The 16,815-nt window shown below is 46.2% G+C and overlaps 1 long non-coding RNA gene and 1 pseudogene across 1 annotated transcript; both read right to left on the minus strand.

Moving 5' to 3' along the window:
• Positions 1 to 1,736: 1,736 nt before the first annotated feature.
• On the minus strand, positions 1,737 to 3,349 carry LOC125525728. The gene is made up of 2 exons (XR_007291411.1): positions 2,479 to 3,349; positions 1,737 to 2,333 (listed from the first exon to the last, which is right to left on the minus strand). It is a non-coding gene; the product is annotated as an uncharacterized LOC125525728 (long non-coding RNA).
• A 2,144-nt stretch (positions 3,350 to 5,493) lies between these two features.
• On the minus strand, positions 5,494 to 8,255 carry LOC125525727 (annotated as a pseudogene).
• Between the last annotated feature and the right edge of the window lie 8,560 nt (positions 8,256 to 16,815).

Genomic DNA, 16,815 nt, shown 5'->3' on the forward strand with positions numbered 1-16,815 from the left:
GGGCTCGGGCGCCAGCCTGGAGGCGGCTGGACAGGGGCCGACGACGAAGTGGATGGAGCTGGCGCCGAAGACTTGGTGGTGGCATGAAACACTTGTGGACGAGTGGCCTTGCGAGCTTGATTCTGAGCCTCGAGCTGAAGGAGAGAGCGGACCTCGCCGAAGGACGGGTAGGGCCGCAACATGGGGATCAAGGCCACCTGTTTCTCGAACTGCTCACCAAGACCGACGAGAAGAGCGTTTATAAGAACGCGGTCGTCGACGTGATCACCAAGTTGCCGGAGTTCATCACCGATCGACTTGATCCGCTGGCAGAAGACGGTGACCGGGGAGTCTCCTTGGGTGATGGTGCGGAGCTCGGTGTGGAGAGCGTTGATGCGGGCGTCGGAGTTGTCTTGAAACAACTGTTGAAGGGCGGCCCAAAGATCGGCTGCAGTGGCATCGTCGTTGGAGACAAGATTGAAAAGCTCGGTGGAGATCCGAGTATAAATCCATTGGATGATCGTGAGATCGTCCTTTACCCAACGAGGATTGGCAGGCTGCGGCACAGAGGATGGATGAATATGGTGGCGTAGACCGCAGTGACCAAGGTGGATGTGGAAGAGATGGCGCCAATGGTAGTAATTGTGGGCAGCCAGGTCAAGCGAGATGGGTATGAACGGCGCAACGTCGACAATTGTATCTGCTAGAGAGATTGGTGGTGGCGGAAGGACATATTGGTGGTGGGTAAGGGAACTAGGGTTGAAGGAGGAAGAAGAGGCAGATGGCGATCTGGCGGCGTTGAACTCGGCCGCGGTAAAGAGAGGCCGCGCCGGAAGAGGTGGAGGGGCCGGCGGAGAGGCCATGTGGAGAAGATAACCTAGGCGACGGATACCATGAAGATTATTGAATTCTGAATATGTATTAGGGCCTCAAAGGGCTGTTTATATAAGATACAAAACTTGGGGGCCAAGAATAGTAGAGATAGATTACAATTTGAACTACCAAATATACAAACCGAATATATACTCTAATACATCCAACTCAGTAACGCCTCGCTCCTTGCCTTCTCTTATTTAAGATAAGACAAGAAATGATCTCTTAGCATAATTTGTCTCACCATATTTTAAGGAATTGCTAGTTATTAAAGATAAGGGCATGTACAATGGTTAATAAGATAGTCTTGTCTTAAGCTTTGCATGTAATTTAGAAATGACAAAAAAAATGTATACAATGGGTTATCTCTTAGCCTTATTTTCAATAACTAGTAATTCCTAAAAATGTGGTGAGACATATTATGCTAAGAGATATCTCGTCTTATTTTAAATAAGAGAAGACAAGCATTCTCTTAGGGCATGTACAATGGTGTTATCTTAGGAGTGCCACGTAGGATAAATGATGAGGTGGAAGAGAGAGAACTCATAAGAGAAGACTTGTCTTCTCTTATTTAAGATAAGACAAGAGATAATCTCTTAGCACAATATGTCTTACCACATTTTTAGGAATTGCTAGTTATTCAAGATAAGACTAAGAAATGACCCATTGTAGACATTTTTCTTTGTCATCTCTAAATTACATGCAAAACTTAAGATAAGACTATCTTATTAACCATTGTACATGCCCTTATGAGTTCTCTCTCCTCCACCTCATCATTTATCTTACGTGGCACTTCTGAGATAGCACCATTGTACATGCCCTAAGGCTAAGATATAACCCATTGTAGACATACTCTTTTGTCATCTCTAAATTACATGCAAGACTTGAGATAAAACTATCTTATCAACCATTGTACATGCCCTTATGGTTTCTGCCATTTACATATCCAAGTAACCAAACATCTAGAGTTGACGATTCTCTCTCGAGTAACAAACATCATTGTTTGCATAGGCTCCACCAGAGCCTGATTTTGCTTTACCATTCTATGATCTTTACCAACTGCAGGCAAATTGGCCCATAGACAAATTCCAATCATTTCATTGAAAACACATGGGGCAAAAAAAATGTTTCACTGCATCCAAGCCAAACTTGCTGTAGTGCCCATTCTTCTTGGCCTAGCGCCTTGTAATTGAACTTGTCGAAGACCTCGTTTGCCTTGTAGGTGCAGCCTGCTCGGCATCAGCGATGACGTCCAGGAAGGTGCGCAGCTTGCGCTTGAGCACCCTGTGCCGCTCGCTCCTCCATCACCTTGTACTTCTCCAGCAGGTAGCTGGATACCTTCTGCTTCACAATGGACAGCAGCGGTCCAACCACTATGGTGGCCACCAGCTCTGCCATCGGACTGCTCAGAGCTCGAAGAACCACACACAGGGCGGAGAAGATAATGGTGGTGTGAGCAAGCTAGATCCTTGGTGCTGAACCTGGAGAGGGAACACACGGGGAATCAGACCTGCACTTTAGAGTGGAGAATGGCGGGGATGCAGAGCTCAAGTCCAGCCATTTACTGCATGTTTGTGTGGATCAATTGGCTGTGACGAATATAAGAATAGAGGAAACAGATCATACCTGGTGTTGTCAACGGCAAGCGGGACCAAAATGACGGTGACATCCAAGACGATGAACCTCAACCTCAACACCAGCATTCTCCTTCAGAATAGTCAATGACCAAACTTCAGAGATCTGCCAGGTGAGCCAGAAAGATAGTTTACGAGAAGATAAAAAAGAAAATTTTCAGGTTGATACAAGAAGCAAATAAATCAAATATCTTTTTCGAGAAGATAAAGGATAACTGGATTCTCACTTTAGTAGAGAAAGAATATTTGGATTAAGGATAGTTGGATGAGAAGTGTGCTTAGAACAATTTCGTCAGTTTAAAAGGAAGCACATACATATAGACACAAAATCAGCAAATGTGCTATAAGAACACCAACAAATAAGTGATAACAATACTCAGACCAGCAAAGCCATATCTTGCAGAAATTAGGTGTGACATTCGGTAAAACAACAGGTTCACAAAGTCAGCCGAATCTATTGGTTTGCTGTCAGTCACCTTAACAGCGCATTTCTTTATTGGTCTACTTTTTTCCTGATGCAGTATAGTAACCAGAGTTTGTGTGTCACAAACTGAATCACCCAACACTGCCAAAAAGAATCACCTAATTGCTTCAAGTTACTAACACAAGTGATGCCCGACATTACTATTGAGTTGCTTAAATATCCAAGGCACTAGAGTTATGCAACTTAATTCCCTGAATTAGAAAATTTAGGCAACTTAAAATTGGTCGATAGACAGCCTAATTTGCAGGTTGCAGTAAACACCATCTAAGCTGGTTTGGAGCTCAACTTTATGAAACTTAATTGGAATCAGGACGCATCATAAGCATTAGTTCACATAAAAAATGGTACTGTCATGTTCCAGAGCACCTATTTAACAGAAACAAACCTGTGACATAGGAGGGCAGATGCCGAGTGGCCAACGGCAAGCAGCTTGAAGAGGGCGCTAGTCAAGGTCACTTGTACAGAGGAGTTGGCTGCTGGCAGATATAAGTGACCAAGAATGGTTAGAAACATAGAATGGAATGTCAATAAAAGCAACATTAATAATCTTCAGCAACTATCACAACACAAGTAGCATTAATAAGCCTCAAGCAACAATAACAAGTTACTAAAACATATTACAATTATTTGAGGTTGCAAGCTAACTACCAGGAGCAGAAATTCGTATAAGCGATATATATAGAGCCAGCTTACCTAGGGAGTAGAGGTTAGCAACTGGGAGGCCATGTAGGTTGCCTGGAGCTGCTGGTCCAGCATTTCCTCACCCTCCCGCGCCCATCGCGCCATCAGGATCTGCGGCGGCCTCCACCACGACTACGCTGCTATAGCTGAAGAGGAGGTGAGCTGCCGGTGATGATCCCTCGCAGGGAGCCGCGACTGGCTCAACTTGGGCCTGGGATAGCCTCGCACAATCGACACTAGTAGAAACCTTAGACCAAATCTCATATTTGCCGGCTGCTGCTGTTGGTTGGTAACTTCAGACATTTCACATTTTCTCCAGGAACCATTTATGAGCTAGCTAATTTCCCTCAACATATGTACACTTGCTTGCACGTACATTTGTCAATATTACATTTTGGTACATGCATGTGAGAAAATATTTTCCAAGCAAGTGTTTCTCAGAAGGGACTGCCACAACTAATAACTAGACCCTTATCCTTGACCCATCTCTGCTATTTTGGTACATGCATCTGAAGCGGTGTTGATGAACAATCAGACTATGATTGTTTCTGACTACCATATATAGCATCTAGCTCTAGCAATTCAATTTTGGTATTCATATAAATAAAAAGATCACCTTCCCCTTTTTTCATATTCCAGACTACTAGTAAGCTAACAGCAGGAACAGGACAAGCACAATCAATCAATTCTTTAATGTCAGCCAAGCTTCCAGTTTCCACACATACATACATGATAGGAATCTCAAGACTAAAGGGCACAAGAAGGAAATGAAATGAAGAGCATACCATGCTTGGCCCAGCCTCCAGAAAGCATCCAGCTTCTAGGCCAGCTTCATGGAACCCATCCTGGAAAAAGAAAAGGGATGGAACTTCCTGACTCTAAATTCAGGGCGCCAAGCTATCTGTAATATCTATTTTATCTAATGTGGCAGAATTGCAACTCGGGTCGAAATACGTGATCCAAAGTGTAATTTACTGAAAGGAACATGACTGATAGTACAGCATAATCCTCGAAAATAGGAAGAGCCAAGATGACAACAATGAGGCACACACAGCATTTCTATTTTCTACCTAAGACCCGGAGAAAAACATATTCATGCTAACATAGGAAAATAAGCGATAAACATATGCATTAGCACTCCACACAACTATAGTAAAGCTAGAGAAAAAAAACACCTCAGGAATTAAACATGGTTCTGAAATAGATATAATGAACTTTTCTCATGCCACTACTGCACTTCACCACATGTTTTGTGAATGAAATAAAATAGAACAAAAATGACTTACTTGGTCATGGATAACTGTGTCGAGCATCATATCATAATAAATAAACGAACAAGCCATGTTAAGTTTGCAACGTTAGGTTACAATCTTAGATCATCAATAGTTCAATATATATGAGCACAACAATAGGAGATGCACCCTTAAAAAAACAATTTCCATGCATGCATTTAACATTACTGAGTCAAAAGGAGTTTGCTTATGCAGACCTAAATTTAATCTTTACCACTTCCAAATAGACAGAACTTAGTTGAGAGCAAGAAAGTTTATACTTTATTACAGAAAAAAAACATTAAGCCAACCTTTCTACCATTTGACCATTGTAGATATATATACTGCATATGTCAGGCTAATAATAAATCTGAAGATTGGAGACCTGAGGTCTGGCTGGGTCAACCACAAGTAAGGACTTAGTATGCATCAGGCTAACACATTTGAACACCGTACCCATAATGCGTATAACATAGACCAAGCAGAAAACACAAGTGCGTCAGTTGCTTTACAACTTGTAAGATAAATTTCTCCAAAAACCTATCAAACTTGTAAGAGGTGCCATACATAATTATCATGATATTCAAAACATTTATTAATAACTATTTTTGCCCTAAGGCATCAGTACAAGCTTCGGTTGAGGGATAAATAAATAAGAATACAAATGCAGTGACTACTGAATTATGGAGAGAGCACCGAAGCTCCTTGAAACTACATAGACGATAAATAAGAGTACATATGCCATGAATGATTTACATGGACAGATGGACTCTAGATTTTACTGATGACGCAATGCATCTTATTTTTCAATTATTAATTAGGACCTGAAGTGAATCACAGCAGGCGAAGCCATGACCAACTCCTTAGTAATCTCCACCCTCAACATATCCTTCTGCTCACTGGTCCGTGGATACCGAGAAGGACAGACCTTGATACTGGGATCCAAGTCCCTGCAGCGCTTACAGACCTGCCAGTCATACAGAGATATCTCCTTCAGGTTCACTGCAATCTCCATGACATGCCTAACGTATCGCACAAAGTTGTCCTCAGGTTGGAAGCCGTAAACGGTGAGCTTAATCAGATTCTTGTGCTTAAAATGAACTGTAGATGGTTGGTACTCCACATTTACTTTCTCATAGTAACCAAGTTCCTTACGGACATCCTCGTCTGTCTCCATTTTGCACAAATGATCCCACACCGTGACGCATAGCTCCTTTAGGGAGCTTGCAGCTTCAAGAATGAACATGGTCCAAGCGATATCACATCCTTGCGGAAGATTGTCCAGATTCACAATCTGTAGCTTGCCAAGCACATGCACAAGCAGTCTGGGGCATTCAGGTAGAACCCAAATCTGGCACGGCACACAAGAAGCAAATTAATAACAATTGGGCAAACAAATTACATCACACCCTCAAGAGCTAGAAATGACTAACATAAGTTTGTAAGTACTATTATAAGCAATTAAAGGAATGAGACATACATAGGTGGTAGCTACTGAGTACCTTTTCACTTCTAAAATCCAGATGGAGGTCGCTTATCCAGGGTACATTAGCAAGGAGCTGACTTAACTGGAGATTACTAGTTGAGCTAACACCATCTTTTTCGAGGGTTAGCTTTGAAAGCTGCGGCACAGAACCAAAAATCAGGGGATCTTTGGTAAGACCAACCAAGATATTTGACACGTTGGAGTTTTGGTAGACAGCTGAGTTGGACTGCTTCAAATTCCCCATAGTCGATATGGAGCTCAACAAGTTGAGCATGTTCTACTTGAAGCACAGATTGGACCCCTGCGTCACAATAGGAGAGACGCAGTGATTCCAACCTCTTACAGGCGCTGAGGATGTTGGGGATGTCCAGTTCACCAAACCTCATATTGCGCAGCCACAGGCGCGTGAGACCAGCAAACACGGCAGGACAATCACCAAGCCAACTATTGAAGTGCTTGGCATAACAGAGGAGATGGTCTTCAGTGCATTTCAAACAAATCGTCTCCGTGAGGACCACAAACTCAGCAACATCAAGCTTTTGGGTTGCCATGGCATGGGCGACAACTTGGCTGATGGAGAGACATTCATCAGGCCTCAAACAGAACCTGACCCTCAGTTTGCGGATGGGGATCTCAGGATTCCTCGCACTCAGGACCTTCTCAATGATAGCAGCCACAACAGTGTTGTACTGAAAAATACGATTAGTGGTGTCGACCTTGGGCTTGATGTAACGCGCAAGGGAACCAATGTCTATATCAAGCAGCGAGAGCATGGGGGGAAGCTTGAGCATTCTCTTAGAGAGGATGCAGGTTCTCAAGGCATCTATCGTGCGAACCCTCTCCAGGATGTTGAGTAGAACGTGATCTGGCAGCTTGCTAAGCCTATCAACTTCGGCTTCATCCGAAGCTGCTTCATGGCAGCGAGCTTTGGCTTTCTGCATCGCATTAATCAAGGAAAGAAAATGAGCCTCATGGGCATGAACAAAGGAGGAGAAAACATGAAAAAAAAAGACACTTACATTATTGTTTTCCATCTCCGCAAAGTCCCTCATTGGCCAGGGATAGCCTCATTAGATGGATCAAAGAAGTCGAAACCTCCTGCAGCTAGTCCGCTAACAAGGGCAGCACAAGAATAGGAGAATCACATCCTAATGATTACTGACTATATCTCGTGACACAAACTTTGCTGTTAATAAATATAAAAATAAACAGCTCCTTTTCTTCTCTTTCGATTGCGCAAGGCCTGGTTGCTCCTCTGAGCAAGGTTGTCAGAATCATGATTCTGAATCGGATCGGAGCCCTAATGGTAGAGTCGCAAATCATAGAATCTTCACTACCAAAATCGTAGGCGTAGATTTTACTAGCCAGAGTCGTAGAATCATGTGAGTCAATATGAATCGTAAAGTCGTAGAATCGTACGATAAAATCGTGATTCTGACAACCTTGCCTCTGAGGCTGCCTTTTTTTATTCTATGGATTTACGGACGGATTTTCGGTTTCGATCGTGATTAGAGCATCTCCCTCAGGTCGAGGATTTGAATAAAAAGAGCTCCTTTTCGAGTCGAGTCCGCTTGGGATCTGAACCCCCAACCGAAATCGGCCCACGATTACACGAGGAATCCCGTGCCTGCCCAAAACGCAAAAAGGACATACCCCTGGACGGAGGAGGCAAGGACGCGGCGGGGAGTGGTTGTCGCCGGCGGCCGCAAGGGCGATGAGGAGAGCTGGCGGCGGCCTGCCCAAAGGCGCGGAGGGGATTGGGTCAACTAGGGTTTCTTTTCTCTTCTGGCGAGGCTGCTGTACTAAACTCAGGGTCTGTCTAAGATGATGTCATCCCTATTTGTGGCCCTATGGTTGACAACTTTTTTCCACCGATTCTATTTCTTTAATTGTCCAGCCAAGCTGCTGTTTTATTGCGCACGTACCAGGAGTCGAACTTCGAACTTACTACTGAGTATCTCCAGCCGCGCCTCCATCAGGCACTCCTCGTACATTTTTATCGCGTCGGCGTCAAAAATCGGCCCAGTCGCGACCTCAGGAACCCGTTTTTCACCGGTTAAGGCCGAAATTGGTGTCGGTGGATCCAGATCGAACCCGGCGCGCTGGGGCGCCCGAGGTCGCTGGGGCGAGTGGTTTTGGCATGAAAGCGAATGGGCACGTCGAGTCAGCGAGACGCCGCTTCGCCGTCCTCATCGTCTCGGTTCCCGCGAGAATCAATGCGAAGGCTGCCGCACTGCCACGCCGGCCAGCCTCCATTGATGCTTCTCACAGGCGGCACAGTGAACGCACCGCGACCCGTGTCCAGCCACGCGTCGCCCGGCATGCAGCCGCCCCGCTACGGCTATAAAAGGCGACCTCCCCGTCAATGGACGCCACAGCTCTCATTTTCCCCTCTCCGGCGTAGATAGCAACAGTCCTCTCTTCCCGCCGACGAGAAACATGGTCGAGAGGTACCCAGGCGACGGCACGAACGGCTTCGGCCGCCGCACCTCCAAGAACAGGAGGCGCGCCTGCTCTACGAGGCCGAGTACCCGGCGCCCCCGGACATGCGGGTGCCGGGGACGTGGCGGCTGAGCGCCGGCGGCGTACCGGTGCCACTGGTGCCCGAAGGAGCGGCGCGGCGTGCCGAGATCGCCCGCATCCGCTCTTCCCTGACGCAGGCGCAGAGGGACGAGCCGCGCTACGCCGCCGACAGCCACACCCTCTGGACCATGTACTTTCAGCGTCGCCTCGAGGAGCAGATCGCCGCCACCAACGGCGTCATCCCCCGCGGCTGCTTCAACGCCGATGGTCGACGCGAGTGGTGGGGCGTGCCAGGCCGCACCCTCGAGGTTGTCCTCGACCACATCAAGACCGGCAACGTGCCACTCCTCGAGTACCCGCAACGGCCGTCCTTCTCTCGCCGTCGTGGTAGCTCTTGGACACCGCGGCGGATGGAGCCGGGGTCGTCCTCGTCGTCGGGTTCTGGCTCATCGGCCGCGCCCCGCCCCGTCAAGCCCGAGCCGGAGGAGACGCCGCTCGGGCGCCGCACCCGCAGCGGTGCCCTCGTCATCAACGAGGGTGCCCGGCCCTCCCCGCCTGGTCTGGCTCCGGGGAGGCGCTCCCTCTGCCTGGTCCGGCCGAAGCCCGAGCCGGGGCTTTTCCCAATGAAGCCGGAGCACGTCGAGATGGCAGCCCTCGATGACGAGTCCGCTCTCAAGTGGGCGAAGGAGGACTACGTCCGTGAGCAGGTCCGTCGCCAGCGTCGGGCGTACGCGGAGCTCCAGGCCCGGCGCCGCGGGCATGAGTAGGGCGGTGTCATCGTCCTCGACAACGACGAGGAGGACGAGGCCAGGTCGTCCAGCGCGCCACCGCGCCTCGCCGACCCTGGCCAGGCTTGAAGCAGCGATGTCGCCGGCCCAAGCCAGCCGCGCGATGATGGCGACGACGATGACGACGATGGCGGTGACTACACCCGCTTCTACAGGCTTCTCGGCATGTAGACGGCGGCTGTTGGGGAACATAGTAATTTCAAAAAAAATCCTACGCACACGCAAGATCATGGTGATGCATAGCAATGAGAGGGAAGAGTATCATCCATGTACCCTCGTAGACCGTAAGCGGTAGCGTTATGAGAATGCGGTTGATGTAGTCGAATGTCTTCACGATCCGACCGATTCAAGTATTGAACGCACGGCACCTCCGAGTTCAGCACACGTTCAGCTCGATGACGTCCCACGGACTCCGATCCAGAAGAGCTTCACGGGAGAGTTCCGTCAGCACGACGGCGTGATGACGGTGATGATGTTGCTACCGACGCAGGGCTTCACCTAAGCACCGCTACGATATGATCGAGGTGGATTATGATGGAGGGGGCACCGCACACGGCTAAGGGATCAATGATCAACTTGTGTGTTCTAGGGTGCCCCCCTGCCCCCGTATATAAAGAAGCAAGGGGAGGAGGCCGGTCGGCCCTCCTAGGGCGCGTTAGGAGGAGGAGTCCTCCTCCTAGTAGGAGTAGGACTCCCCTTTCCTCGAAGGGGGAGGGGAGAAGGAAGGAGAAGGAGGAAAGGAGGAAAGGGGGCCCGGCCCCCTAGTCCAATTCGGTTTGGTCTAGGGGGGCCGCGCGCCCTGCCTCCTCTCTTCCACCACTTGGCCTATGAGGCCCAATACTTCTTCCCCGTATTCCTGTAACTCCCCGGTATTTCGAAAAATACCGGAATCACTCGGAACCTTTCCGATGTCCGAACATAGTCGTCCAATATATCGATCTCTACTCGACCATTTCGAGACTCCTCGTCATGTCCCCGATCTCATCCGGGACTCCGAACTACCTTCGGTACATCAAATCACATAAACTCATAATATCGATCATCACCAAACGTTAAGCGTGCGGACCCTACGGGTTCGAGAACTATGTAGACATGACCGAGACACGTCTCTGGTCAGTAACCAATAGCGGAACCTGGATGTTCATATTGGCTCCTACATATTCTACGAAGATCTTTATCGGTCAAACCGCATAACAACATACGTTTTTTTGACTATATACTGCGAGGCAACAACCTCACAGCCCTTTATTCAAATCAATAAAACAAAAGGTTCTCTGTACAACTAAGGAGAAAAGAAAGAAAATACAATACTTACAAAGAGAGCTATCATACTTACAAAGAGAGTTAGGGGAGAGAAGCTATCCAAGCTAACAGACTGTCCCTATATTTACATTTGATTCTGTGAGCTAATAATGAAAGGTCATGCACAAAATTCCTCCTCCAAGCTCTAAAACTAGGAGTCACATTTATAAAGATTTTGCCATTCCTCTGCATCCAAATGTTCCATGTTGCAGTAAAAACCACCTCAGAATAGAAAGGCCTATTGAAATCCTTCCTAGAAGCTGAAGCCATCATGAAAGTAGACTGGTTGGGTGCTGCTGGCCAGGAAATCCCAAGATAATTCCAAACTCTTTGACTAAAGTTGCAAGAGAAAAAAGGGTGGACTCTATCTTCATGAAAGGAAGACTGGCATAGAACACAAGTATCATCCTGGATATTCCAATGCCTTCTCTGCATCATGTCCCCTGTGTTAAGGCGATCCATCAATAAAAGCCAACCAAAAACCTTGATTTTGAGGGTACAGGAGCATTTCCAAATGTACTTGAAAATTGGGTCAATCCTCAAATGAGAGAAGGTGAACTCATAGTAGAGCTTAGATTGATACTCTCCAGATTTAGATGGCCGTTTCCAAACATCCTTCTCATCTGGATGCAAGCTGATGGGTTGTAACAAAGTCTGGAGCTGAGCTAGTTCCAGATATGCCTCCGGAGAGAAAGGTAGATGAAAACCTTCAACAGCCGACTGGTAAGAAAAGAAGTCCTTGACTGTTATCATATCATCAATGGCAAATGAATGAAGTCTAGGGAATCGATCCTTAAGAGCAATCATTCTATTGTCAATTTGCCAACGATCAAGCCAAAAAAACCACAATGTCTCCAGCATGCACGTGTGTTGTGGCAAGCAAACATAACTTTTCATACAACTTGAGCACATCACGCCACCAAAAGGAGCCACAAAGCTTAGTAACTTGTGGGGCTGATGAATGATAATAGGAATCCCAAATAAGTTGAACCCATGGGACATCTTTCTTATTGAAAAACTTGAACAGATGCTTGATCAGAAGAGCTTCATTTTGCACTCCCAAATGAGTGACTCCCAGCCCGCCATACTTCTTTGGCTTACAAACCAACTCCCATGTAGCTAGAGATTGTCTAGGAGTTTCAGTATTCCCCCTCCAAAGACACTGTCGTTCAATCCTTTCAATCTGCTTGAGGATACCTTGCAGTATAGATAAGGAGCAGAGAAAGTAAATGTGCATGGACGTGAGGGCTGACTGCAGGAGTTGAAGCCTACTGCCTTGGTTGAGGAGACAAGAGGTTGCAGATAATCTTCTCTCAATGCGATCAACAAGAGGCAGTAGATCGTAAATGGTCGGCCTAGAGGTGCCAATGGGTAAACCAAGATACGTGAAGGGCATTGATCCAACAGAGCATCCAAGTAAAGCAGCAATACGAATTCCTTCTTCCTCAGATATGTTCATTGGGATGAGGGAGGATTTACTGAAGTTGACCCGCAAACCCATGGATTCAGCAAACTTGTGTAACATATCCTTGAGAGCAATCAATTGGCTGTCAACCACAGGCAAAACTATCAGTGTGTCATCCGCATATTGAACAATCGGATAGTCATTAGACCTAGTTGGGATTGGTAGGCTGAGGATATTACGACTGCACATATCATTCACCACATATTGCAGAAGATCCACTGCAATGACAAAGAGAAGAGGCGATAAAGGATCGCCTTGACGAACACCACACTTGCACTAAAAATGTTGGCCAGGAACTCCATTTAACAAGACCGCAGAAGAACCAGATGAGAGAAGGTTAGTGACCCAACCATTCCAACGATCATCAAAGCCCTTATACTAAAGAAATCTAAGAATGGCATCATGTTCAATCGTGTCAAACGCTTTAGTGAAATCCAGCTTCAATAAAACAATGGGCCTCTTTGAAGCTTTGCATTGGTGTATATATTCAAAACACCATGCAAGGCAGTCTTGGATAGAGCGACACTTGAGGAAGCCATATTGGTTTTGGTGGATGCATTGGAGGATTACTTTCTGCAATCGATTCGCCAGGAGCTTGGTTAAGAACTTATGGCATGTATTGGTTAAAGAGATTGGCCGAAAGTCACCAACAGACTCAGGGTTTAACTTCTTAGAGATGAGGGTAATGAGGGAGGTGTTGAGACATTCCAAGCTGCATTTTCCCTCATAAAACTCTGCAACCAACTTCATAAAATCTGTCTTAAGAACACTCCAACATCTCTTCAGGAGAAGGCCTGTAAATCCATCCGGGCCAGGGGCACGGTCAATCGGTAAATGTTTAATTACCTCCTCCACTTCATCATCAGTGAATGGCCTGGATAAAGCTTCAAGTCCATCAACTCTATTCAGGAGGCTATTAAGGTCAAAGTTCATGCGAATACCCTTGGCTTGACCCATGCGATGCTTGAAATCAGACCAAAACATGGAAGCTAACTGATACGACCACCCATCATCTAAATACTGAGATCGTTCTTGTTTGGCCTAAAGTCGATGGTATACATGTTCCAAGGTGTGAGGATGCATTAGTAGGCACTACGTGCAAACATACCATAGTTGAATCAGGACATGAAGGAGCTCGCATGCGTATAAGTGGGTCCAGCAAAAAATTAATTAGAAGCCATCAAGTTACGTACTACGTGAACGTGCAAGAGTTTGTTTCAGACTCAGAAGGAATAAATCATGTTGATTTTTTTTTGGGAGACCCCGACCACCAGAACGACCAAGAGTTACATGCACTAAGAAGTTTCTCACGTGGAAGATCTTCTGTTTAAAGGAATCGGGATGGGGGCCACCAGCTGGAAAAACTAAATTAACCAACGCACAAGTAATAGAGTCCAACTTTACTTTGAGTAGGTCTTTTGGGTACATGCCGAGATGTAAAAGGCAATCTAGTTTAAATCAAGTAAGAGTCCAGTACTTTTGGAAAGCTTGCGTGCGTTTAATCTTTGTTAGATGGGTTGGCTATAGTAGTATAAATAGCCTTAGTACGGTCAATGTAAAAGTAGGTTATTTTTATATGAAATAGAGATGTGTTTTCGAGGGTAGAAACACGTATCAAGTTTTTGAGGTAACTTTAGAAAACCTCTTTGTTGCGATTTCTGCAAGGAAATTGTTTTGCGCGTGAGGTGCCATCGTACAGATTGTTTCTCTCATGCTGAGCCGCAAGGTTCAAATCCTCTACTTTGTGTACATCGCTTGCGCGGGCGAGAGGTTACTGCTACTGAAGGTGGAGTGTCGTGAAAGGTCGGGCCGCAACAACGGATCGGATCTCGCCATCGAGGTTCAGTCCATATCACTAACTGATGATGATCAGTCACGACCTCACCCGCAACATTTTTAATGGAGGTGATGGTATTCCTTCGGCATCGTTCTTTAGCCATGGCGTGGAAAAATTTCGTGTTTTCCTCGCCTACTTTGATAAATCTGATGGTACAACGCTGTTTCCAGTAGATAAATTGCAAACGAAGGATATCCTCAAGATGGAGCTTAACGATTTTACGAAAATTTATCTCCGGCCAAGTGAGCGCCCGGAGTTCCTCCAAACTATCAAAGTGCAGGATCACCTTGTTGCAATCAGCAATTAGGGCTTTAACCTTCGAAAGGCTTACGTGCCACCTCTTGAGAGCATAACGGAGGGCTTTAAACTTGGCCGAAATTGTACGAGCAGCAGAAGACCTCTAAACAGGCATGCTCCAAACTTCAGAAACACATTCATCAAAACCTGGGAGATTTACCCAATAGTTTTCAAAACAGAAGACTTTGGCTTTCGGAATAGAAGTGGCAACAGAAACCATACAAGGTACATGATCCGATGTTGTCCATGCAAGGGGCATGACCATAGTATTAGGGTGATCTGAGGTCCAAGATACCGTGGTGAAGAACCAATCAATCTGCTCAAGAAGAGGATTTGTTTGCATATTGGACCATGTATACTGTCTTCCTTTTATTGGTAATTCCACCAAACCCAGGTGCCCAATAATTTCGTTGAAGAGAAATATATCATTAACATTACCCCCAGGTAGATTACGGTTTTCCAAAGAACGCATGAAGTTAAAATCACCGAGAAGCAGCCATTTCTCATCAATTTGTATGTTGAGGTTATATAACCATTGAGCAAATTCATCTCGAGCAGGATTCTGACATGGACCATAAACTGACACTAAAGTCCAAACTTCAGAAGTGTGTGCAGATGTAAATTCCACAATGATGCCATAGGAATGAGTTTCAATTAATTTCCTAGAGAAGAAAGCCGAATTCCAAATAATCAGGAGACCACCAGAAGCCCCAGACGATGGCATATACACAAAATTATCAAAGCGTCGAGGACAAAATTTCCTAAGAAAATGCTGATCAATATGCATGCATTTAGTTTCTTGCAAACAAATGATAGAGCACCCACTTTCATCTATCTTCTGCTTAACTGCAAGTTGCCTCACTTCAGAGTTAAGACCGCGCGCATTCCAACACAATATCTTCCAGTCTCTAAAGATTGTCTGATTCATTACAAACTAAAGAGAAGAAAAGCAAAAGTAGATCACACAATGACCTACAACATCGACCGAACATCATCATAAAGTTCAACATCAGATAACAAAAGCAAAGATAAGTGGCGATTAAATGGGTTCCCCAGCGACCCATGTTGTGGCAGACTTCATTCATCGTCAGGATTCTTGGAAGGAGTGGCTTCAGAAGGATCAGCTACAAGCTTCTCCGCCGTGATCTTCTCAGGGGCAATCCGCAGACGTGCGCCAATGCGTTGAAGGTCAGGAATTGCAGTTGAAGGAGGCACAACTGGCTCATCAGGAGCGGGCGCAGACTGGACAGGCCGGGCACTGGTTTTGCGCTTCTTAGTGCGCTTGACAGACTGTGGGCTGATTGGGGGCACCTGACGGAAACCATTACGCAAGGTGCAAAGTCAGGCACTACGACGGACCTGGGAATCCAGAAGAATCGGCCCAACAAAAGTAGATTTATGAGATCTCTTATTGCTGATAACAAGCATAGCGGAGAACTGAAACTTCTCCGAGACAGGTTCAGACAGTTCAGATGGCTCATCGAAGTAGAGTGCACGAGCAACTGGGCGCTTGACTGGTGATAGCTGACAGAAAACCTCAAAAGCAGATGGAGGAGGCAACAAACTAAGATCCAAACTTCCAATAGAGAGGCTATGAATCGACAATTGCTTGATCAAGTTAAACAGAGGCATCTGCAAAGGTCACGGGATGACTGTCGAATCAAATTGCTGCATGTACTTACAAAAAGTACGAGTCCACTACATCTGTGGGGGCAGAATTGGGCCAAAAACCGTTAGAACCTGACCAATATGGAGAACCTGCTGAGCTGGAAGTTGAGCTTCAGGATGAAGGGGCACAATACTAGCATTGTGTACAACAGCAGGGCCATTGTCATTATTAACTGAATCATCCGAAACTTGCAGCACTATGGACTCTTGAGACTGAACTTCGACAGGTTCCTCAGGTGCTGCAGCATTGTCAGGGACGGCATCATGTTGCACATTGTCATTGTCAACAACAGGAGGAGGCACATCATTCCATCCTAGTTTAGGAAACTCCGGCATTACCCAGTTGTGATTGTTGAAGTGCATTTGGCCAGGGAGGGGATGTGGATTTCCATCGAACGACATTGGATCTTCATCTGCAGGCAACACATCCGCAAAATCCACAGACAGAACATAAACTGGAGCAGACCATGAAACCCTAGTACCACCAAAATCTCCAAACTCCCGATAAACCACACCTCGAGGCACCA

This window comes from Triticum urartu, chromosome 7 (genome assembly GCF_003073215.2).
Source record: "Triticum urartu cultivar G1812 chromosome 7, Tu2.1, whole genome shotgun sequence".
Lineage (NCBI taxonomy): Eukaryota > Viridiplantae > Streptophyta > Magnoliopsida > Poales > Poaceae > Triticum > Triticum urartu.